Genomic DNA, 18,720 nt, shown 5'->3' on the forward strand with positions numbered 1-18,720 from the left:
ATTTTTGAGTATTTAAGTAAATGCCAATCATTTGAGATATTGATGCTCATAATATTGATTTTCTTTAGGAGAGCAATGAGCATGAAGGTACGATAGAAACTGGTGGTGTTTTGCACTGGAGTTAACACTTAAGCTCAGTTTATGGAGTAAGTGGTGTCACTACAACCTAATCGAGACCAAAGTAAAACTAGCCTAAAAATCAACAAGAGCATTTGTTGAATGAAATAATGATTTTTCAAAGACTAACAACCATAGTGAAGGAGAACCTTTGACAACACGGTTAAGAATTATCCAAGGTTAATCCATGTAAAAGTAACAATTGTGAGCAACAAGTTATACACTTTGATAAAATAAAAAACAACTACATGTATATTTACCTAAGAGATGACAGACACAACAGAGATAAAAAGAAAACATGCAGAACCGAGGCAATTTGGAAGCATAGTTATTCAATATGTTCATGAAGCAATATACCATCGAAGAGATTTGAAGCTTCGATTGTCCATTAAATGTGAAAACCATTCTGCAAGTTGTTCCTTATTTGGTACCCAAACAACAACAATACTACTATTTCTTTGTACAATCCTTCTAAGAGTAAGATAGAGATTCTTAGAAAATTGAAAGACACCAACTTCATGAGTTTCATCCAAAAATTAAAGATATGTACAGGATCTTCATGCAAGAGATTGAATATGTAACCAACAATAATATCCCTATCACAAATATCACTCAAAGGCAAGATCCATAACATAAAAGTATATGCTAACGTGACACAAGATAAATTTGCATCAATAATTGAGAAGTGAGCATACCTTTGCAATTCACAGCTTCCTGAGTTATGATCCCAAACATGAAACATGATAGTATGATCTTCCAGGTTGCACATTCCACACAATTAACATATAGTAAAGAATAGCTTTGATGGTTTCCTTTCAAATTTTAGCTCAAAAGCATCATCATCATCCCTCATAGAGAGTATATCACATCCTAGGCCAACCAATTCATAGAAATTTTCCTTTGATCTTGGAACAGGTAGCATGATCTTCCCATTTTTATCAAAAACTTTACAACTAGTCTTTGAAAAACATGCTTCACCAGCAACATTGTCACAAAGCTGACTAATACTGTGTAAACTTGTTGAAAGCTCAGGAACTTTAAGCTATAAAATGACATCTTCAAGAAAATGAAGGCTATGGACCTTGATTCTTCCTTTGCCAATAATTTCAAATTTATTCCCTTTACCAAATTCTACCTTATTGCCTCTGAAAAGCATGAGAGATAGAAACATATCCTTGTCACTAGTTATGTGATGAACAACCACTGTCAAGAAGCCACGTGTTAGATTCATGGGAAAAGATTGAATCAAAGGCAACCATACATTTGTCAAACCCATACTAAACCTCGTTTGACTTTGAATTCGCACATTCTGAACTTGATGAATTAACAATTTTTGTCATTCTATTGACTTCGATTGTTAGATGATCAATTTGTTCCTTCAAGTCACATTCCTTATCTAAGGGGAACTTTTTGTGGCTTGATCCACACTGATCAGATCCACCTTCACAATAGCCTCAATAGGAAATCCATTCTTTATGGAAGAATGACTCAAGCATGACATGAGTGGTGATTTATCCAATCTATAAGAAGTTGTGCATATAAACCTTGAGATGCACTCCACATCACAATGTGAGGTAATATCAGCAATTTGACCTTTATTTGTCAAAAATCTATCTGAAAACCCAACATCAACAGATAGATATCATAATTTGCTTGTAGCAACACTCAATTCAGAGGAAAGTTTCAAGTTGAGTTCATGATACATTTCATTATTGTTTATTAAAAACTTGATTTGTCTAAGATGGCTTTCCTGAGATAGCATTAAATCATAAACATGAGCTTCAAGAGATGCAATCAAACCTTCTCTTTCATCTTCACTTTCACACATGGACCCTCTTTCGTACATAGCATGTAGCTCAGTTTTAAGGAGAGTAACCTTGTTGTTAAGTTCAGATTTGACCAGTCCAAAAGACTCAACTTCATCTTGCAGTTCAAACACCTTTTAAGTGATCTCAGCCTTTTCCAACAAGGCAACACAGGTATCAAACTGTGGCAATAAACGAAACAACATTGTCTTCATCATCTGATGATTTGTCAGACAAGAGAGATTCTTGATCATCACTATCACTCCAAGTAGCCATCATTACTTTCTCATGATTTTGACCAAGAGACTTTGTGTTAGCATAGTCAGCGGCTCGATGTCTGTTTCCTTCACATGCAAAGCAAGGTCCAGATAGCTTTAACAAACCCCGATCACCTTTTTCAGTATACCGTTTGCAGTTCTCTATTGTATACTGGTTCTTACGTTTAGTTGAAGACGCGCCAAACCACTTGCCAACCTTTTCTTTGTTCCTAAAGGCTCTTTTGAATTGTTTAACAAACAATGCAAGATCATCATTAGAACTCTGTTCACATGGACCTTTAACCCACTCACACTTATCAACACAATGAAGAGCCACTTCCTTTGCCATTTTAGAGTCACATTCATCCATGTCAAGCTCCATCTCATAGATGATGAGTTTCCCAACCAGCTTCCTTAGCTTGATTTCATTTAGATCCTAAAACTCTTGAATGACAACCTTCTTAGCTTGAAATCGCTTAAGCAATGATCTCAAAATTTTCTAAACAACTGTCGTTTCTTCAATAGGCTTCCCTAGTCCTAGAGCCTTATTTGCCAACATCTAAACTTTTTCATAAAAAGATGAAAGGTCCCAGACTTGAGCATCCTCAAGTCTTCAAAATTTGATAGTGTCATTTGGAGTCTTAGTTCTCTCTTTTGTTTATCACCTTCATGAAGGATCCAGAGTTTATTCCAAGCTTGCTTAGTAGTCGTGCAGTAGCGTACATGAGCAAATTGATTAGATGAGATGGTAGAAACAATAACATTCCTTGCTTTCCTATTAGCCATAGCTAACAAAATTTCTCCTTGATTCCATTCACCCTTTGGCTTGATCACATAATCTTCATCGACAAGTCACGAATGAGCCTTCTACTCAAATGTAAGAGAATCAACAACAGTTAGTAGATCTTGAGCCTTAAGGAAAATTTGAAACTTTTTGCTCCATACAACATAATCTGAACCAAGAAAGAAAGGTGGTGTATTACATGATCCACCAATACAATCACGATCCATGTTGATATTCCACCCAATATTAGCAAATCTCATAGATCACTCTAAGTATATGTATAGTAAGGCTCTGATACCAATTGAAAAACCTTGAAATACCGAAGAGATCCCAGCTAACTTAGATCTATTTTAGTACAAATTCAAATGCCAATTATCTTAGTTGAATGGACAGGTTATGATGATCACATATATGAATTCCCATGGTCATCACGAAGTGCCAGCTCTTCCTAAGCCCATCACCTTGTGGCACCAATAACTAACACGATCAATGCAAATGATATGATGATGATGGATTTAAACACCAGTCAGATTCTCCAACATTTGAAAGAAGAACCGACTATAATCTTAACTTGATCTAATTAAGAAATCAATTCACAAACTAGATCAAGAACACAACACAAAACTGAAACGACTAATGTCACCTAGATGCACAATGCTCTTGAGGTTAAATGCAACAGAAAAGTTTTGTGGCTGAGAAACTAGACGAGAAGGCATAAAGCTCAAACTTAGTTTTTGAAGATAATAAAATGTTCTAGCCAAAGAAACAAGGAAGGCAGCCAGGCTATTAACATGGGAGCTACCAAATTTTCTGTCCAAATAAGGACAAAAGAAACTTGTCAATTTAGAGATCAATCTGAGCAAATCTAAAGCTGAGATTACAACCTAGAACAAAACTGTCAGAAAGCCCATGTGGGCTGACTTAAAAATCGTGTTCAGACAACTGGACAACATTAACTTTCTGACTAGACAACAAGATTAGGCAGAAGGAACTCAGGTTTATGCATGGAATATATATGAATGATCAAACCTTTTGTGATGATACATTGTCTTCAATCAAAGCCTTTGGACATAATATCTAGCAAGGTGAACCCATACTAGAGTTCTAAAAGTTATAGACAATCTAAAAGTATGTGTAGTGGCATTTACAACTTTTGACAAGGAAAGCCAAATAACTAAAGTTGGACTTCACAGATACATGCTATTTTATCTTCAAAGATCGTTGTAGGGATGTTAACAATGGAAGGAAGTCCGTAGTTGCTTCGAATATGTTCCATAACCACCCTCAACCAGAAGCATTCACACGTAGCTTCATGTAATGATATGAGCATATTTAGGCGACTTAGTTAGCTTGTTTTCGTGCATTTATGTTGTTAGTTCATAGTTATTTTAGTAGTTTAAGCTATTTTCGTGCGTTTTTAGGTTCACATGGCTAAGGAAGCAAAAAGGTGCATTTTGGAGCATTTTGGAGCAAAATTGGACTTGGAAAGGATAGCATATGCTTGGAGCAAAAGGAATGGACGAAATTGAAGACCTAAAGGTGTTAGGATTCCTAATCACAAGAGGATTCCTAGTCAAAGAAGGTTTCCTACATGGAGTAGGAAAGTTAAGCCAAGGTTTCCTATTTTGGTTTAACCTTTCCTAATCCTAAAAGACCTTATGTTTCAGCAACATTGAAGACTCCTATGCAATTTAGGACACAAATCAAGCCTTCCTTGCATCTTAATTGTCCTTGATGTGTAACCCATTGTCTTTCCCTTCCTTACCGTGCAAGGGAGGTCCTTGTTTCCTATTCTAAGTCAATAAAACACCTTCCCTTTTCACCTCAATCTCAGCCACACATCACATACCTTTTCTATCCCAAAATCCTTGCCTAATTTCAGAATTAAATCACATTCCCTTTTCCTATCCTTTGCCGCAAGTTCCTTCTTTTTTCCCTTTTAATTTCTGACTTTATGACTCATTTTCTTGATGGATTTGGGGTCAAAATCCTTTCCTAAACTATGTAATAAACTCTAGGGATTCTTGCTCCCAAATAAATACCTAAGACGCACCCCTTTCATTCAACCCTAATCACTCTTACACACAATCTTCCATCATTCACAGTAATCAAGTCTTTGCCGCAGCCTTCCATCCATTTTTCCATCATCCATACACATTCATACCTTCATCCAAGCATCCATACACCATCCCCAACCTTTGCCGCACCACCCTACCATCCTAAATCCATTCACAACCCAGAAATCCATCCAAAAATCACCCTAGACCTTTTGTGCCTCAACTTTGCAAGGAAGAAGAGAAGAAGAAGAAGCCTTGGACATTTGTGCATTCAAGTTGGAGTGTTGAAACGTTTTTTAGGTGTAATCTATCTTTTGTTCTCAATGTTTAATTCTATTTTCCTTTGTTTTGTTGTGAACATGAGAGGCTAAACTCGTTTTAGCTAGGGGAGGCTTTGAAACCATGATTACTTTTATAATATGAGTTGATTAATTCCAATTGTGATTTCATAAATTGTGAATGCAATTTACTTAACCGTTTGATGGATAACTTATTCTTATATGTTGATTAGGGAGGCCTACTTAATTTGCATGCTTGAATTTGGTGCTAGAATATAAGGGAGTTTCACATAATCGTCACAAACTTATATTCACAAGTAGTTAAGGTTGTTTTCACAATCATGTTAAGTAAATTCCTAGCATGAGTATCATGATGTCATAGTTACAAGTGCTTTGTCAATACTTATGATTTTCATTGAACGTAATGATCTTTGATTGTATCTCTATTATGATGTCATGTAGGGAACTTTTGAAGAATGCTTTGGGTTGTCGTATTATGTCATCCAATCCAATAACTAAAAGAAAATCTGAGGGTTAATTAGTGATGTCACGGTTAATCTAGGGTGTTGAGGTTAATGGTTTATCGAAAAAGCAACTGGAAATCAATTTGTGTTTGAATGTATCATGTGTGGAAAAGTATCCTTTAGCTATCTAATCTTCCATAGTTTTTCCCAAATTCGTCCAAATCTCATTTAAGTCTTTTAGTTACTTGTTTTTACATTAATTTCGTCCAAAACCCAATCCCCTTTACTTACTTGTTTCAAATCTGTCCTAAAGTGTGTTTTTTATTCTTTTGAGTCAAAACCAATTCTATTTTCATCCAAATTAAGTCCTAGAGTCTAAATTGAGTCTTTTGGATTGTTTTGTGTTGTTTTGAGTCTTTTAAGTTTGTTTTGAGTCATATGAGTTTAGTTAAGAGTCTTTGAGTTTGTTTAAGCGTTTTTAAGTATATTTTCCTAAGTTTAAGTTAGTTTCCATTAGGTTAGCGATCCCTCCTAATCCCCGGCCTAAAACGATCCCTACTTATATCTATACTACAATTGTCAAAAAGAGGGTTTAATTTGTGTGCTATTATTTATCACATCATGTAACGAGAAAATTTCACCATGGTTTGAAGAAGTTGCAACTAAGGTCTTCTTAGTTGGCCTCCAACATATTGCTATGTCTCCAATAGTAAAGACATAACCCGTTTGAGAATGTGTCTTGTGTGGTTCAGTTAAATAATTTGAATCAACATAACCAATAAGGGGAGAATCAACTCAAGGACCGAGGGAGCGGTGCCACTCGAGGAAGCATAAAGGTAAAACAAGCCAAAGCTGTCACTTCTTTGAGGTAGCTGAAGATGTCTTAAACATTGTTCTAGTGTCAAGGTGTAGGTGTGTTTCTAGATCTTGCTAAAAGATTAACAACGAATGAGATGCCTGGTCTAATGCACTGAGCTAAGTATAATAAATTGCCAATTGCACTAAGTTATGGAACTTTAGGATCCAAACCTCATCCTCATCTTCCTTACAACGGAAAGGATCTCGTCTTGCATCTAGCATTCAAACGACCATATGAGTACTCGAAGGCTTCGCTTTATCCTCATTTAAACAACACATCACCTCTGGGTATAGTTCGATTGAGTATCAAAATACCATCCAGAGAATGCTCGATCTCTAGGTCGGCCTAATATCTTTCATCTCGAATTCTTATTTAGGTATGTGGCAGTTTTCTCAAGCTCTTTTGGAGTGCTATTCATGTCGACAACATAAACTGCAACGATCGCAAATTTGGAATGTGACTTCTTAATAAACATGCATGAGCATAGTTCATTATTCACATAACCCTAACTAATCAAATACTCAGTCACACTACTATACCACATCCACCCAAATTGCTTCAATATGTATAGTGATCTTCTCAATCTAATTGAGAGGGTGTTCTGTGGTCTAAACCTATTTGATTCAATCAATGTAAGTCATTCGAGAACTTTCATATAGATTTTTGCATCAAGATACCTATAGAAATATGCTAATTCCACTAAGGGTGGGTTCAAATAACCGAAAACCGAAAAAAATCGAACCGAAAACAAACTGAACTGAACCAAACCAAAATTGGTTGGTTCAGTTTTGGTTTCAATAATTTTAAAACCGACCGAACCGAACTTGACCAATATATTTAATTATTTTATATAATATTCAAATTAAATATTTTTTACATATTTAATTATTCTATATCTCCTCACTTTGTCTCTTTGCCTTTCAATAGCTCTATTTTCTTTTTTTTCTTTTTTTTTCTTTTTTTTTTTTCATTTGTTTGTTATGGTGTTATCCAAGTAGTAAAATGTCCTCATATTTTTTTTGGTCCAACATTAAAAGTCCACATTTTTGCAACATTAAAACCCTCATCAGTGGCCTTCTTTCTAATACAATCATCATGTTGTACTTCCTTTTTTGGTCCAACATTAAAATCCTCATAAACCTCACGCTCTATATTCATCTTGTCTCTAAATCTCTCACTTTCTTTCAACTTTTGTAGCTTTACTAAGTTGATTCATTTGGTTGAAAGGATAAGGTTTTGTCTTTTACTTAGAATTATGGATGTTAGATTTGGTTAAAAAGATAACAATGTCAAGTTAAATAAATTTAAAAAAAAAAAAAAACTGAACTGAACTGAAACCGCACCAAAATAAACTGAACCGAAACTAAATTGAGAAAAACCAAACCGAACCGAACCGAATAGTAAGTTCGTTCGATTTTCGGTCACCGATTTTCTGAAAACTACCAAACTGATAAGTGAACAAGCTAAAGGTTGAGCGTTAGGCCGAGATATCTTATTGGAATCCGCTAAGACCCAGCCCTCTTACAAAAAAGATGCTTAATACCTTTTTCTAAGCAAAGACAAAACAAAAACTTGGTTTGTAATTGAACACCAAAAAAGAAGAACCGATTAAACACCCTAACCACTTTAACCTCTTTGAGGCCACCATAACATAGCGGATGCATGCTAATGGAGAACGATGTCTTCTTTTTCCCTCCACTACCCTTTTTGGTAGAGCCCTCAATTAGTACTACTGTCTTCAACTCAAGACGGTAAATTCTTCCCATCAGCTGAGTAAACTCTTTATTGCTCAACACATCTTCAAGACTAATCGCTTGCACTCTGCAGATGACATGTACATTATCCGCCCAAAGGCAAACAAGTCATTGTGTCAATCTGGTCGCTTCAGCCACAAGTAATTTTGTTGCATTAAGGAGATGAAAAAACTGCCATTAAGGCTTTCACAGTGGGCATACGTGACTATTTCTTCAAGTACATGATCAATGCCAACACTTGGAAGACTTACTCAGAGTTAATGGCATAAGCTTACAACTATGCATATGCCGAAGCAAGAAAATATCAAGGGAACCCCCCATGACTATCCCCCATAAATAGGGACAGTGGAGGTCAAACCCTACCAAGTGAGAGAGTTTCAACCTTTTAGATAGCTATTGCATCTTCTCCTACCTTACCTAGCACTATGCTAGGTCAACAAACCTATCAATCTCTGGGCAAGAAGAATGATTTTCACCCTCAACAGTCTTATTTTAATAAGAGGGGATAATGTTTGTATCGAGACACCAAGGGTTAACTGGTATGATAATGGGTCAAGTCTCGCTATTTTAAAGTAGGGGACTCTATATTGAAGGAACTTACCTTCGTATTACTATCTAGTTGATGAAGAGTACAAACAGTACTCTAATAAACAAAATTGTCCTTCTGCAACTCGCCACTCCTCCAACCAGGTGATGAAGAAACCCACTTTCGTATCACCAACCAAATGATGAAGGGTATAACCAGTACTTTAATAAACATTTCTGCCCTTCAACAACTTGCCAATATGTTCACTAACCAGGTGAAAAATGGTACAACTACTTGTACCTTAATAATGATTTTACCTTTCGACAACTCGCCACGCTTTGCACTAACTAGGTTATAAACTTACCTTCTTCCTACCAATTAGGTAAGGATTAGTACAACTCGTACCTATGAACTCATAGTATTTACCAAACAATAAAATGCCCTTAAGTCTTACTACTCGAAAAGGGCATAAACAAGATTAACTCAACCCAACTAGGGGAGCACTTAAGCTCGACAAGTGTTATAGTCAACAACTAAGTCTTATTACAAGCCAACATGGATTTCAACAGTGTGTGATGCTCTAACAAGCCAACAAGGGCTTCAGTGCATATGTAATGCTTCGACCACTACTACTAAAGGGCCTTATTGTGTCAGTGGGTGATGTCGGTTTTATATAATATAGTGGCGGCAAGACATTTACGACACCTACTGACCATGACGTCGAATTTACTGTCGGTTTTAAGAGTCATAAACTGCCTATGTCGCCTTTAACTGACATAAACAGTTAATGTCGCTTATAACCGACATAGATTTTAATAATTTTTAATTACTGGTATCGCATTAAATAAAACCATGTAGCTTTTAAGCGACGTAAACTTGGTGTCATAATAGGTGTCACTTCTAACCAACACTAATTATTGTTTTTAAATATTTTAAAGCCTGCGTCGGTTCTAATCGACATAGATTTTAATTTTTTTAAAATTTTGAAACCCAGTGTCGGTTGTAGGCGACAGATTGATAGCCTTTATATACTCTCCCCTTGTTTTCTTCTTATGCTATCATGCCTATCAGGCTCACGTCGGTTTGAACCGACGTAAAAATATTTAATTTTGACACCACTTGCAATGAATGCTAAGTCTGTCAGGATCACGTTGGTCTGAACCTACGTAAACTTTTCTTATTTCAACGCCACTTGCATCACTGTCAACTTTGTCAGACTCACGTCGGTTTTAACCGACTCAATCTGTTCCTATTTCGACGACACTTGCCTTTATATACTATGCCCGTGTTTTCTTTTTCCTCTCTCGCATCTTTCTTATTTGTTCTTTCAATTTATAAACCCTCTACTGCGTTTTCTTGTTCCTCTCTCGCATCTTTTGTATTTGTTCTTCCAACTTCATTAATTCCTTCTTCACCACAGTAAGTTTTTCTTACTTCTAATATTTTTATTTTCTCCTCTTATGTTTAATTTTTATTTACAATTTATTTTTGTAGGGAATTTATTTAAGCTGGTTGAGTACATAAAGAATTGATCAACGATGGAATTCTTCCATCATTCAAGTTTCTATCACTAAATTCCTTAATTTTTAAATTGTATAATAGACAAGTTTATTCATTTGAAAATTCTAATTCAAGTACTTAGATAAATTTCTACTATTTTTGTGAAACTAATAAATATTTAGCCAAATTGATTAACTTGGTCACTTCAATTGTTATGACAAAATGGAAATGAATAATATTTATAAGTATTTATGTTAAAGTAACAATATTAAGTATAACATAAACTTATAATATTTAGTAATATAAGAATATATTAAATTAATTTTTTTTGCACTCTAATTGTTATTTTAATTTGTTGTTGGTGTTGTTGTTATTGTGATAACTTTGATAACTTTTTGTTGTTATTTACTAGAATAGATTAGATGAGCATAATTTTAATAACTTTTTGTTGTTATTTTAATTTGCTTTTACTATAGTAGGTGTTGTGTAACATCCACATCGCTCAGCGGAATGGATCCTGTAAGCCTTATATGTATATTCTCATCTCTACCTAGCACGAGGCCTTTTGGGAGCTCACTGGCTTTGGAGTTCAACGGAACTCCGAAGTTAAGCGAGTTCACATGAGAGCAATCCCAGGATGGGTGACCCACTGGGAAGTTCTCATGTGAGTTTCTAAAAACAAAACCGTGAATGCGTGGTTAGGGCCCAAAGCGGACAATATCGTGCTATGGTGGTGTCGAGCCCGGGATATGTTGGGGGCCCTAGTAGGGATATGACATGTTGAAAATTAAAAGATTGCAATTGTGATAGAGTTCAAGGGTTGCAAGATAGAAATTGAAAATTCTAATAGTTATGCCTACATGATAGGGATTGAAAGACTGTAGGGATCTTAGTGTCAACGTAATATTTTGCCCTTGTACAGTGGTAAAACATGGACAAGAGTTGGTTGACGATACCCCGAAATTTTCAAGTGTATATGTAACGACCCGTTTCCAATTTTACCTTTTTTTTTATATAATTTTAATAAGTGAATGTACGAAAATGCCCTTCTTGATTTTGTTTGACTGCCTTGTCGTGTCATATAAGATCTATTTTCTTGACATATCCTCGTAGTATTTGTCGTTACGAACGCGTGAGCGCAACCAGAACGTAATTTGGAGTTATAACAAATGAGATATTAACATTTAAAGTTAGGGATATTTTGATAATTTTAACCTTCTTTAGAAGGCTCCAGAAAAACTGAAGCCATGTGAAATGCCACGTGTGTGGCTGGGATGAAGGGAAAAGAAAAGGGAAGGAAGAAATGGACGGCTGGAATGAGAAGGAGATAAGAGAAATGAGAGAAAGGAAGGAGAAAAGAAAGCGAGAATCAGACCCTCCCTTTAACACATGACCCGACTCGTTTCTGGGAGATTTTTCGACAGTGAATCATCCATTTTTCCGGCGAATTTCATCAAACCACCACTTGAAAACCCCTTCATGACCTTCCCCTTTCCTATTACACCCCATAAATCAAGGGATTTGGCCTTGAAATTGGGAGAACCCTCACGATGGGGTGCGGTGGTTTGGGTTCGAATCACCAAAATTTGAAGCTAATCCCGTCGACCACCACCACCAATAGACTCCCCTTAACCCCAGGAACAAGGCTCAAGTAATGGTTGAGGCGTTGGAGTTTGTTTGGAGTCGAATCAAGAACACCCATTTCAAGGGTTTCCGACGAATCAAGGTGGATTTTAGATGTTTCCCGATCAAATTGGACCTGGCCATAGGCGCTGATTGTTCGTGATGCCTCAATGTTTATGCTAAAGAGTTGTAGCGCGGACTCTAGGTTTTAGCTGCTGAAAGTTCGTATCGATGAGGATTCTTGTCGAATCTCAGTATAGGTTGCTAACTCTGAGGGTATGATCCTTACCTACACTACTGTACTTTACTTATACTTTGATGTCGTGTGTGAAATGGGTTCATTCCTGCTCACAACACACTCTTGTCTTTAGACACTTTTAGGTTTAAATTTATTCACATTTTCCACATCACTATACTTTATGGCTTCGTCACCTTCCAGGTGTCGACCAGCACATCTCGATTCGGAGCCCTAGTGGACATTCCGGGTCAGGGTGTGTCAGTTTCTGTCACATCCCAGTCTTTACTCTGCCGTAGCACGATATCATCTATTTTGGGACCTCAGCCACACCTTCATGGTTTTGTTTCTAGGAACTTAAACGAGAACTTCCCAATGGGTCACCCATACTGGGATGCTCTCGCCTGAACTCACTTAACTTGGGAGTTCTGATGGAACCCGAAGCCAGTGAGTACATATAAGGTACATCACCCCCTCTCCATTGGTCGATGTGGGATGTTACAGTATACAGCTGGAATTAATTTGTTTTTGGATCAATCAGTTGCAAATGGTGTTGGCCTTGATAAGTTTAGATGTCCTTGCAAAAGATGTTGTAATCGATATACTTTTGTTAGGAACATTATTGTTGAACATGTCATATTGTATGATATGGATAAATATTATAACAATGCTTGGTGGCGACATCATGGTGAGCAAAACATTGGAGAGCAAAATGTGGCAATTGGAGCAGACGAAACAGGAGATGAGGTGAGTAATATGTATGATTTTCTTAATGATGTATTTGTCCACCCATTAACAGAAGAAAGTGTTGGGCCATCTACTGAACCCCCTATTGGGGAAGGGCGTCCAAAAGAGGTGGAGACCTTTTTTAGGTTGCTTGAAGAGGCAGTTGTAAGACTATATCAAATCAAGTGTTTAGCGGGAATGCTAGACGAGATCTTCACCATTTTATTGCAGTTAATTAAAAGAATATTGCCTGAATCCTGTTATAAGGCAAAAACACTTATAAATAACTTGGGTCTATTGTATGTGAAAATTGATGCATGTCCCAATGATTGCATGATTTATTGGAAAGATACTTCGGAGTTGACCGTGTGCTCGATTTGTGGTAAATCAAGATATAAAATCACCAACGTAGAAGATAGCTTGAGAAAAAAAAGGTCGCAGCTAAGGTTAAGTGGTATTTTCCTTTAAAAGCATGATTGCAACGGTTTTTTATGTCGAAGCATACGGCTGGACATATGAGGTGGCACGCAATTGAATGTCCTAAGGATGAGTTTATGAGGCACCTTTCAGATTCTCCAACATGGAAGCATTTGGATAATTTATATCCGGATTTTGTGTCAGAAATTCGAAATGTCTGATTAGGTTGGCCAGTGATGGATTTAATCCTTTTGGGAAAATGAGGCATGACCGTAACACATGGCCTGGGTGCTTTCTGTTTACAATTTGCCACTCTGGATGTGAAGCAACCAAATTTGTTGTTGTCTCTGTTAATACCAGGATCGCGCAGTTTTGGTAAAGAGATTGGTGTATACATGCGTCCATCGCTCGATCTAAATGTTCTCAATCAGTGCCATAGATACATACTAAATAATTGTGATGAAGTTAACCCATTTAGAAGGTAAGTACAGTTAATCATACATCTTAATGTTTTATTAGTTTTCTTAACTTTGAAAAATTAATTATCTAAATTTGGACATAATTGCCTAGGCAACATGAGGAATTCTTGAAAACTAAACATCGTCAAGAAAGGTTAACTATGCGACAAATTAAGGAGCTAAGGAAGAAAGAATTTCCAAAATGGTTCAAGCAACATGTGAGTTTATATAACAATCACATTATTTATTTATTATTTTGCATTTTAATTATAACATGTTTTATAGTTATTCTATCAACTTTTATCCCATACTTATTACAGATGAAATCAAGATGTCATGCTAATGACACGTTGATATCTCAAGACTTGAATTGGCTAGCTAATTATCCTAGTAGGGTTGTGAGTAGATATAAAAGTCACATTGTTCATGGGTTCAGATTTCGTATAAAATCTGTGGATGATAAGCATAAGAATCAAAATTGTGGTGTCCTTGTACCTTCAATTGTTCCTGGTACAATTGGGCAAGTGAATTGTTATGGCAGAGTTGTAGATATGTTCGAGGTTAAATATTGTGGTCGTACTGAGGCAGGAGATAGGGGTCGAGCTGTGATGTTATTTAAGTGCGAATGGGTTAATAGTGAAAGTCCACGAAGAATGAAGACCGATCAATATGGATTTACTATGGTGAACTTCAATCGATTAGGATTTACAGAGGATCCTTTATATTAGCATCACAAGCATTACAAGTATTTTACGTGGATGACACAATTGAAAAAGATTGGCACGTAGTTGTTCGAACCCAGCTGCGGGATTTGTTTGACGTATTAGAGGATAGTGATGCAATTGATGATTATGCCATACCTAATTTGGATGATCGAATTCTTGACTGTTAGATCCCACATTGCCCAGGGGAGTAGATCTTGTATGCCTTATATAGTAAAAATGTCTGTGATCTGTCACATGACGCTTCAGGTTGCGGAGCATGCTCACAAAGTGTATAGAAATAAGTTAAAAAAAAAAGTATTATACGAATAGAGCAGCCGAGGTGCGCAGCCACCCTCCTCGTGATGTGAATCCTGCACAGTGGGTTGAGTTGGTGGCATACTAGAATCGATAAAAAACAAGGGTAAACGTTATATGATTTATTTTGTTATAACTTTAAATTCGTCTAATAAATTCCCTTATTTTTCAGGAGGTTGCTAAAAAAAATTAAGATCAATCGACTGTTGAAAGCAATGAACCATACAACCAGTTCAAAATCTTTTGCAAGAATGCAGCAAGGATATGAATATAAAGTTTCACTTAAATTATTTGTTTTTTCATTGACAGAAATAAAACGGAAGAAGCAAGGGAATGAGGCAGATCCTGTTACTTTTGTTCGTGAACGTCATACACGAAAAGATAAAACTTGGATTGATGAAACATCTCAGCGCACAAGGGTAATTGATTTTTTCGTGTTAGTATTTCATTGTTATTAATTTTTATTATATATAGTTTATTTTTTTGTTTTATGATTTTGAATTTTAATTTTAAAAATTGTATTACAAGGCAACAATGGAGAGCAACCTTCAAACTTTGATTGAGTCAGGCCAAGAGGATAATGATGAACTTAGGACCCAAGTTTATGTCGATACGATGGGTCCTGAGAATCATAATAGATTCAGAGGAGATGGTCACGGGGTGACTCCTGATATGGTGTCTTATACATCTTCTTCATCTTCTACTTCAAATTCCTCCAGGAGATCATCTAGGAGTTCAATGGCACTGCTGATGACTGAAAACAATGAGTTGAGAAGGAAGGATGAAGCGAATGCTAAACGGTTGGCTTACCTAGAGGTTAAGGTTGAACAATCAGACAATCGGCATAATCAGTTGTTAATGTTGTTACTGCAAAGACTTCCGCCGTAACGACCACATAGCCCGGGAACCCAACAGTTAGGCCAGAGCCAGCCTCCTCTTCTTGCATATCCATGCCCACAGGGAACTCAACAGTCGGGCCAAAGTCAGCCTCCCCCTGCATATCCGTATGTAAGCCATAATTAGCAACCTCCTTGATAGGATTAAAAGCACACCACAAAGTAGCACACAAATGTCCTATTAATTTTCCTTATTAACAATAAGATTTATCAATTGTAGCATATGAAAATAAGGGTCTTTCTCGCAGAAGATTGTTTTATCTAACTACTTAGAATGTCACAAAAACTGGGTTGTTGTCCCTACTGACCTGCCACCAAAAAATAATTATTAGACTGACTTACACTTACCTAAAGTCTACGAAATTTTATATGCATATACTAGACACACAGAGCTATACTCAGACAAATTTTTGGGATTTTTGGAGTTGATTTGATATTTAAATTAAATCGAACAAAAACAAGATAGAGACAGATTTTTAAGTAGTTCACAAATTAAGAAAAACGAGTTAGGGGAATTGCTATCCACCACCAAATAATCATGCAAACATGTTATGTTTCATTCAAATTCCTTTCATTTTTGGATGAAGATGCTCAAGTTGGCTCAATGTTAGAACTCAACCTATTACTCTTTCTTATGTAGTATGTCAAGAGAATGGCATTTTCAACTTAACTTAGTCCCTAACATGCAATCTAGAAGGGCGTGTTCATAGATTTAACAAGTAGAAATCATTAAGAACGAAAAGAGTTTGAGTCATCACAAGGCATCGTAAGTACTAGCGTTGTCTTACTTATCCTAGAAATTGATTAACATGTTAATCGCAATTAACAAGTACTACTCTAGAACATATGTAGGTCCTCATTCAACAAGGGCAGGCACACACATATTCATAGCATTAGAATCTTAGATATGCTTACTAAGTATGCATCCGTAGAAAACACATAAAAAATTCATCAATGAGACAAGTAGTGAACCAATTTTCATCCATTCGTAAAAGTAATTCAAATGAAATGTCATAACAAACTTGCAATCATATTAGGGGCTTCAAAACAGCCCCTAACTACTAAAAATTAGTTACACATAATTCTCAAATTAAACCAAAAGAAAGACATGAGTTTGAGAAGATAAAACCGAGAGAAGAGAATGCCAAGATTTCCTCCTTCCTTTCCTTCTTTTCCCAACGCAGCAGCCTTGCCTTTTTTCCTTACTTTCCTTCCTTTTTTTCTATCTTTTTTTCACACTTTTTCTCCCTCTTTGCTGCTGCAACCTGTAGCCCTTTTCTTCTTTTCTGCTACCACAATTTTTTCTCCATAACTCACCCCACTAACAGCCATTTAGTGATGACAATAAGTGAGAGGAAATGCTAAAACAATTGTAACTCTTTGGGCAGCCTTTATGCCCATTACTCTCACTTAATTTTCCATTTCCTCTAATATTTGAATAGGTGTTAGCTGGCTTGTCCTTGGCTGCATCAGTTTTGGCTGTTGGTTTTATTGGATTTATTGCTTTCAATACTTTCTTGTCAGTTACAAACTGCTCAGCCTCTTGGGAACCTTTCGGTGTTAAAACCGCCATAACTTTTTCTAGAAAAATGATATTAACAATCCGTGAAATGCTCCAGAAAATAGACATCCATAGCTTTCCAAGCATATAAGAGCTTTCCAAGCATATAAGGGTCATTCTCTAATTCATTATGAGCTGTCCGCAACTTGCTTCCAAAGTCAGCTGACCTGCACAGGCAGTTTTGACAAATTTGTTACTTAAAATTCCACTTGTGTTATTTTTCTTTTCTTTACTTGACAAATCATACAAAACACAAAAACAAAGTAAATAGCTCAAAAATATAAGGAACTAACTAAGAAAAGACAAGTGAATTTGATATAAAATATATATAAATATAAGCTTATCAAATACCCCCACACTTAACTTTTGCTAGTCCTCGAGCAAAACAAAGAAAACATGAAAAAGTAGCAACATGAAAAACATTAGCTCCCCACTATGTGACCCTCATAGAATTTCATTCAAGAAAACAAATCATCAAGAATCTTAGCTAGCATCAAACAAGCTAATCCAAGCTCATCTTCCTTATTCAAATGTTAACAACTACCTTTTAATCATCCTTGAAGTGTAGTGTGTAATAGCCATGCTAATGCAATTTCAAGTTTTGTTTTAAAACACCACATGCAAACTAGTGACCTTCTCACGAGACATACACTCAATCACACATATGTTTAGTTTAACGTGTTTCGCTCAAAGAATCAAATGTGAAAGATCTACCATAAGCTTGCATAAAGATCTCATCTCCACAATCATAATTGCAAAACTAAAATCAAGAGGACTTTTATTGGTTGTAATGAGGCTTAGGGAGAGGGTTATAGAAAACACAAGTTCCAAGGTACATTGCAAGCAATTCTCTTGTTGAGATTTATAAAAACTCAAGCTCTCCAACCACTCTACTAATACCTCCAATCATACCCCTAAACTTTTTATTTGCTTTGTATACATTTTGTTTTTCTTTTTTTTTTTTATTTTTTTTTATTTTTTTGGCCCAATTTTGCACATAACTAAATACAAACATGAAATACCCCCACACTTATTCTTTTGCCAAACTCCTTCAAAGTACTTCACAAACATTTCTCATAAGACAATCTCACATTGCTCACTAGCTAGCTTCAAAAGGGTAAGGAAAAATGTTTAAGGTATAAGGACAGACATATCTGGTGATAAGAAATAAAAGGCTTAACATATACGGCTCAAATTGACAATCTAATGATATCATTTTTCTTTAGGAAACATGCTTATTTGGGCCATGGTGATAAACCTAATGCCTCTATCCTTTTGAAGTTCATGCAATCAATGACAAACATTTCGAAAGATCGTTACGCAAGTTCTAGAGATGTAAGTCACATAAGTTCATCACACATGAAAGAATAGGAGTGTATGAAAA

Source organism: Pyrus communis, chromosome 8, assembly GCF_963583255.1.
Source record: "Pyrus communis chromosome 8, drPyrComm1.1, whole genome shotgun sequence".
Lineage (NCBI taxonomy): Eukaryota > Viridiplantae > Streptophyta > Magnoliopsida > Rosales > Rosaceae > Pyrus > Pyrus communis.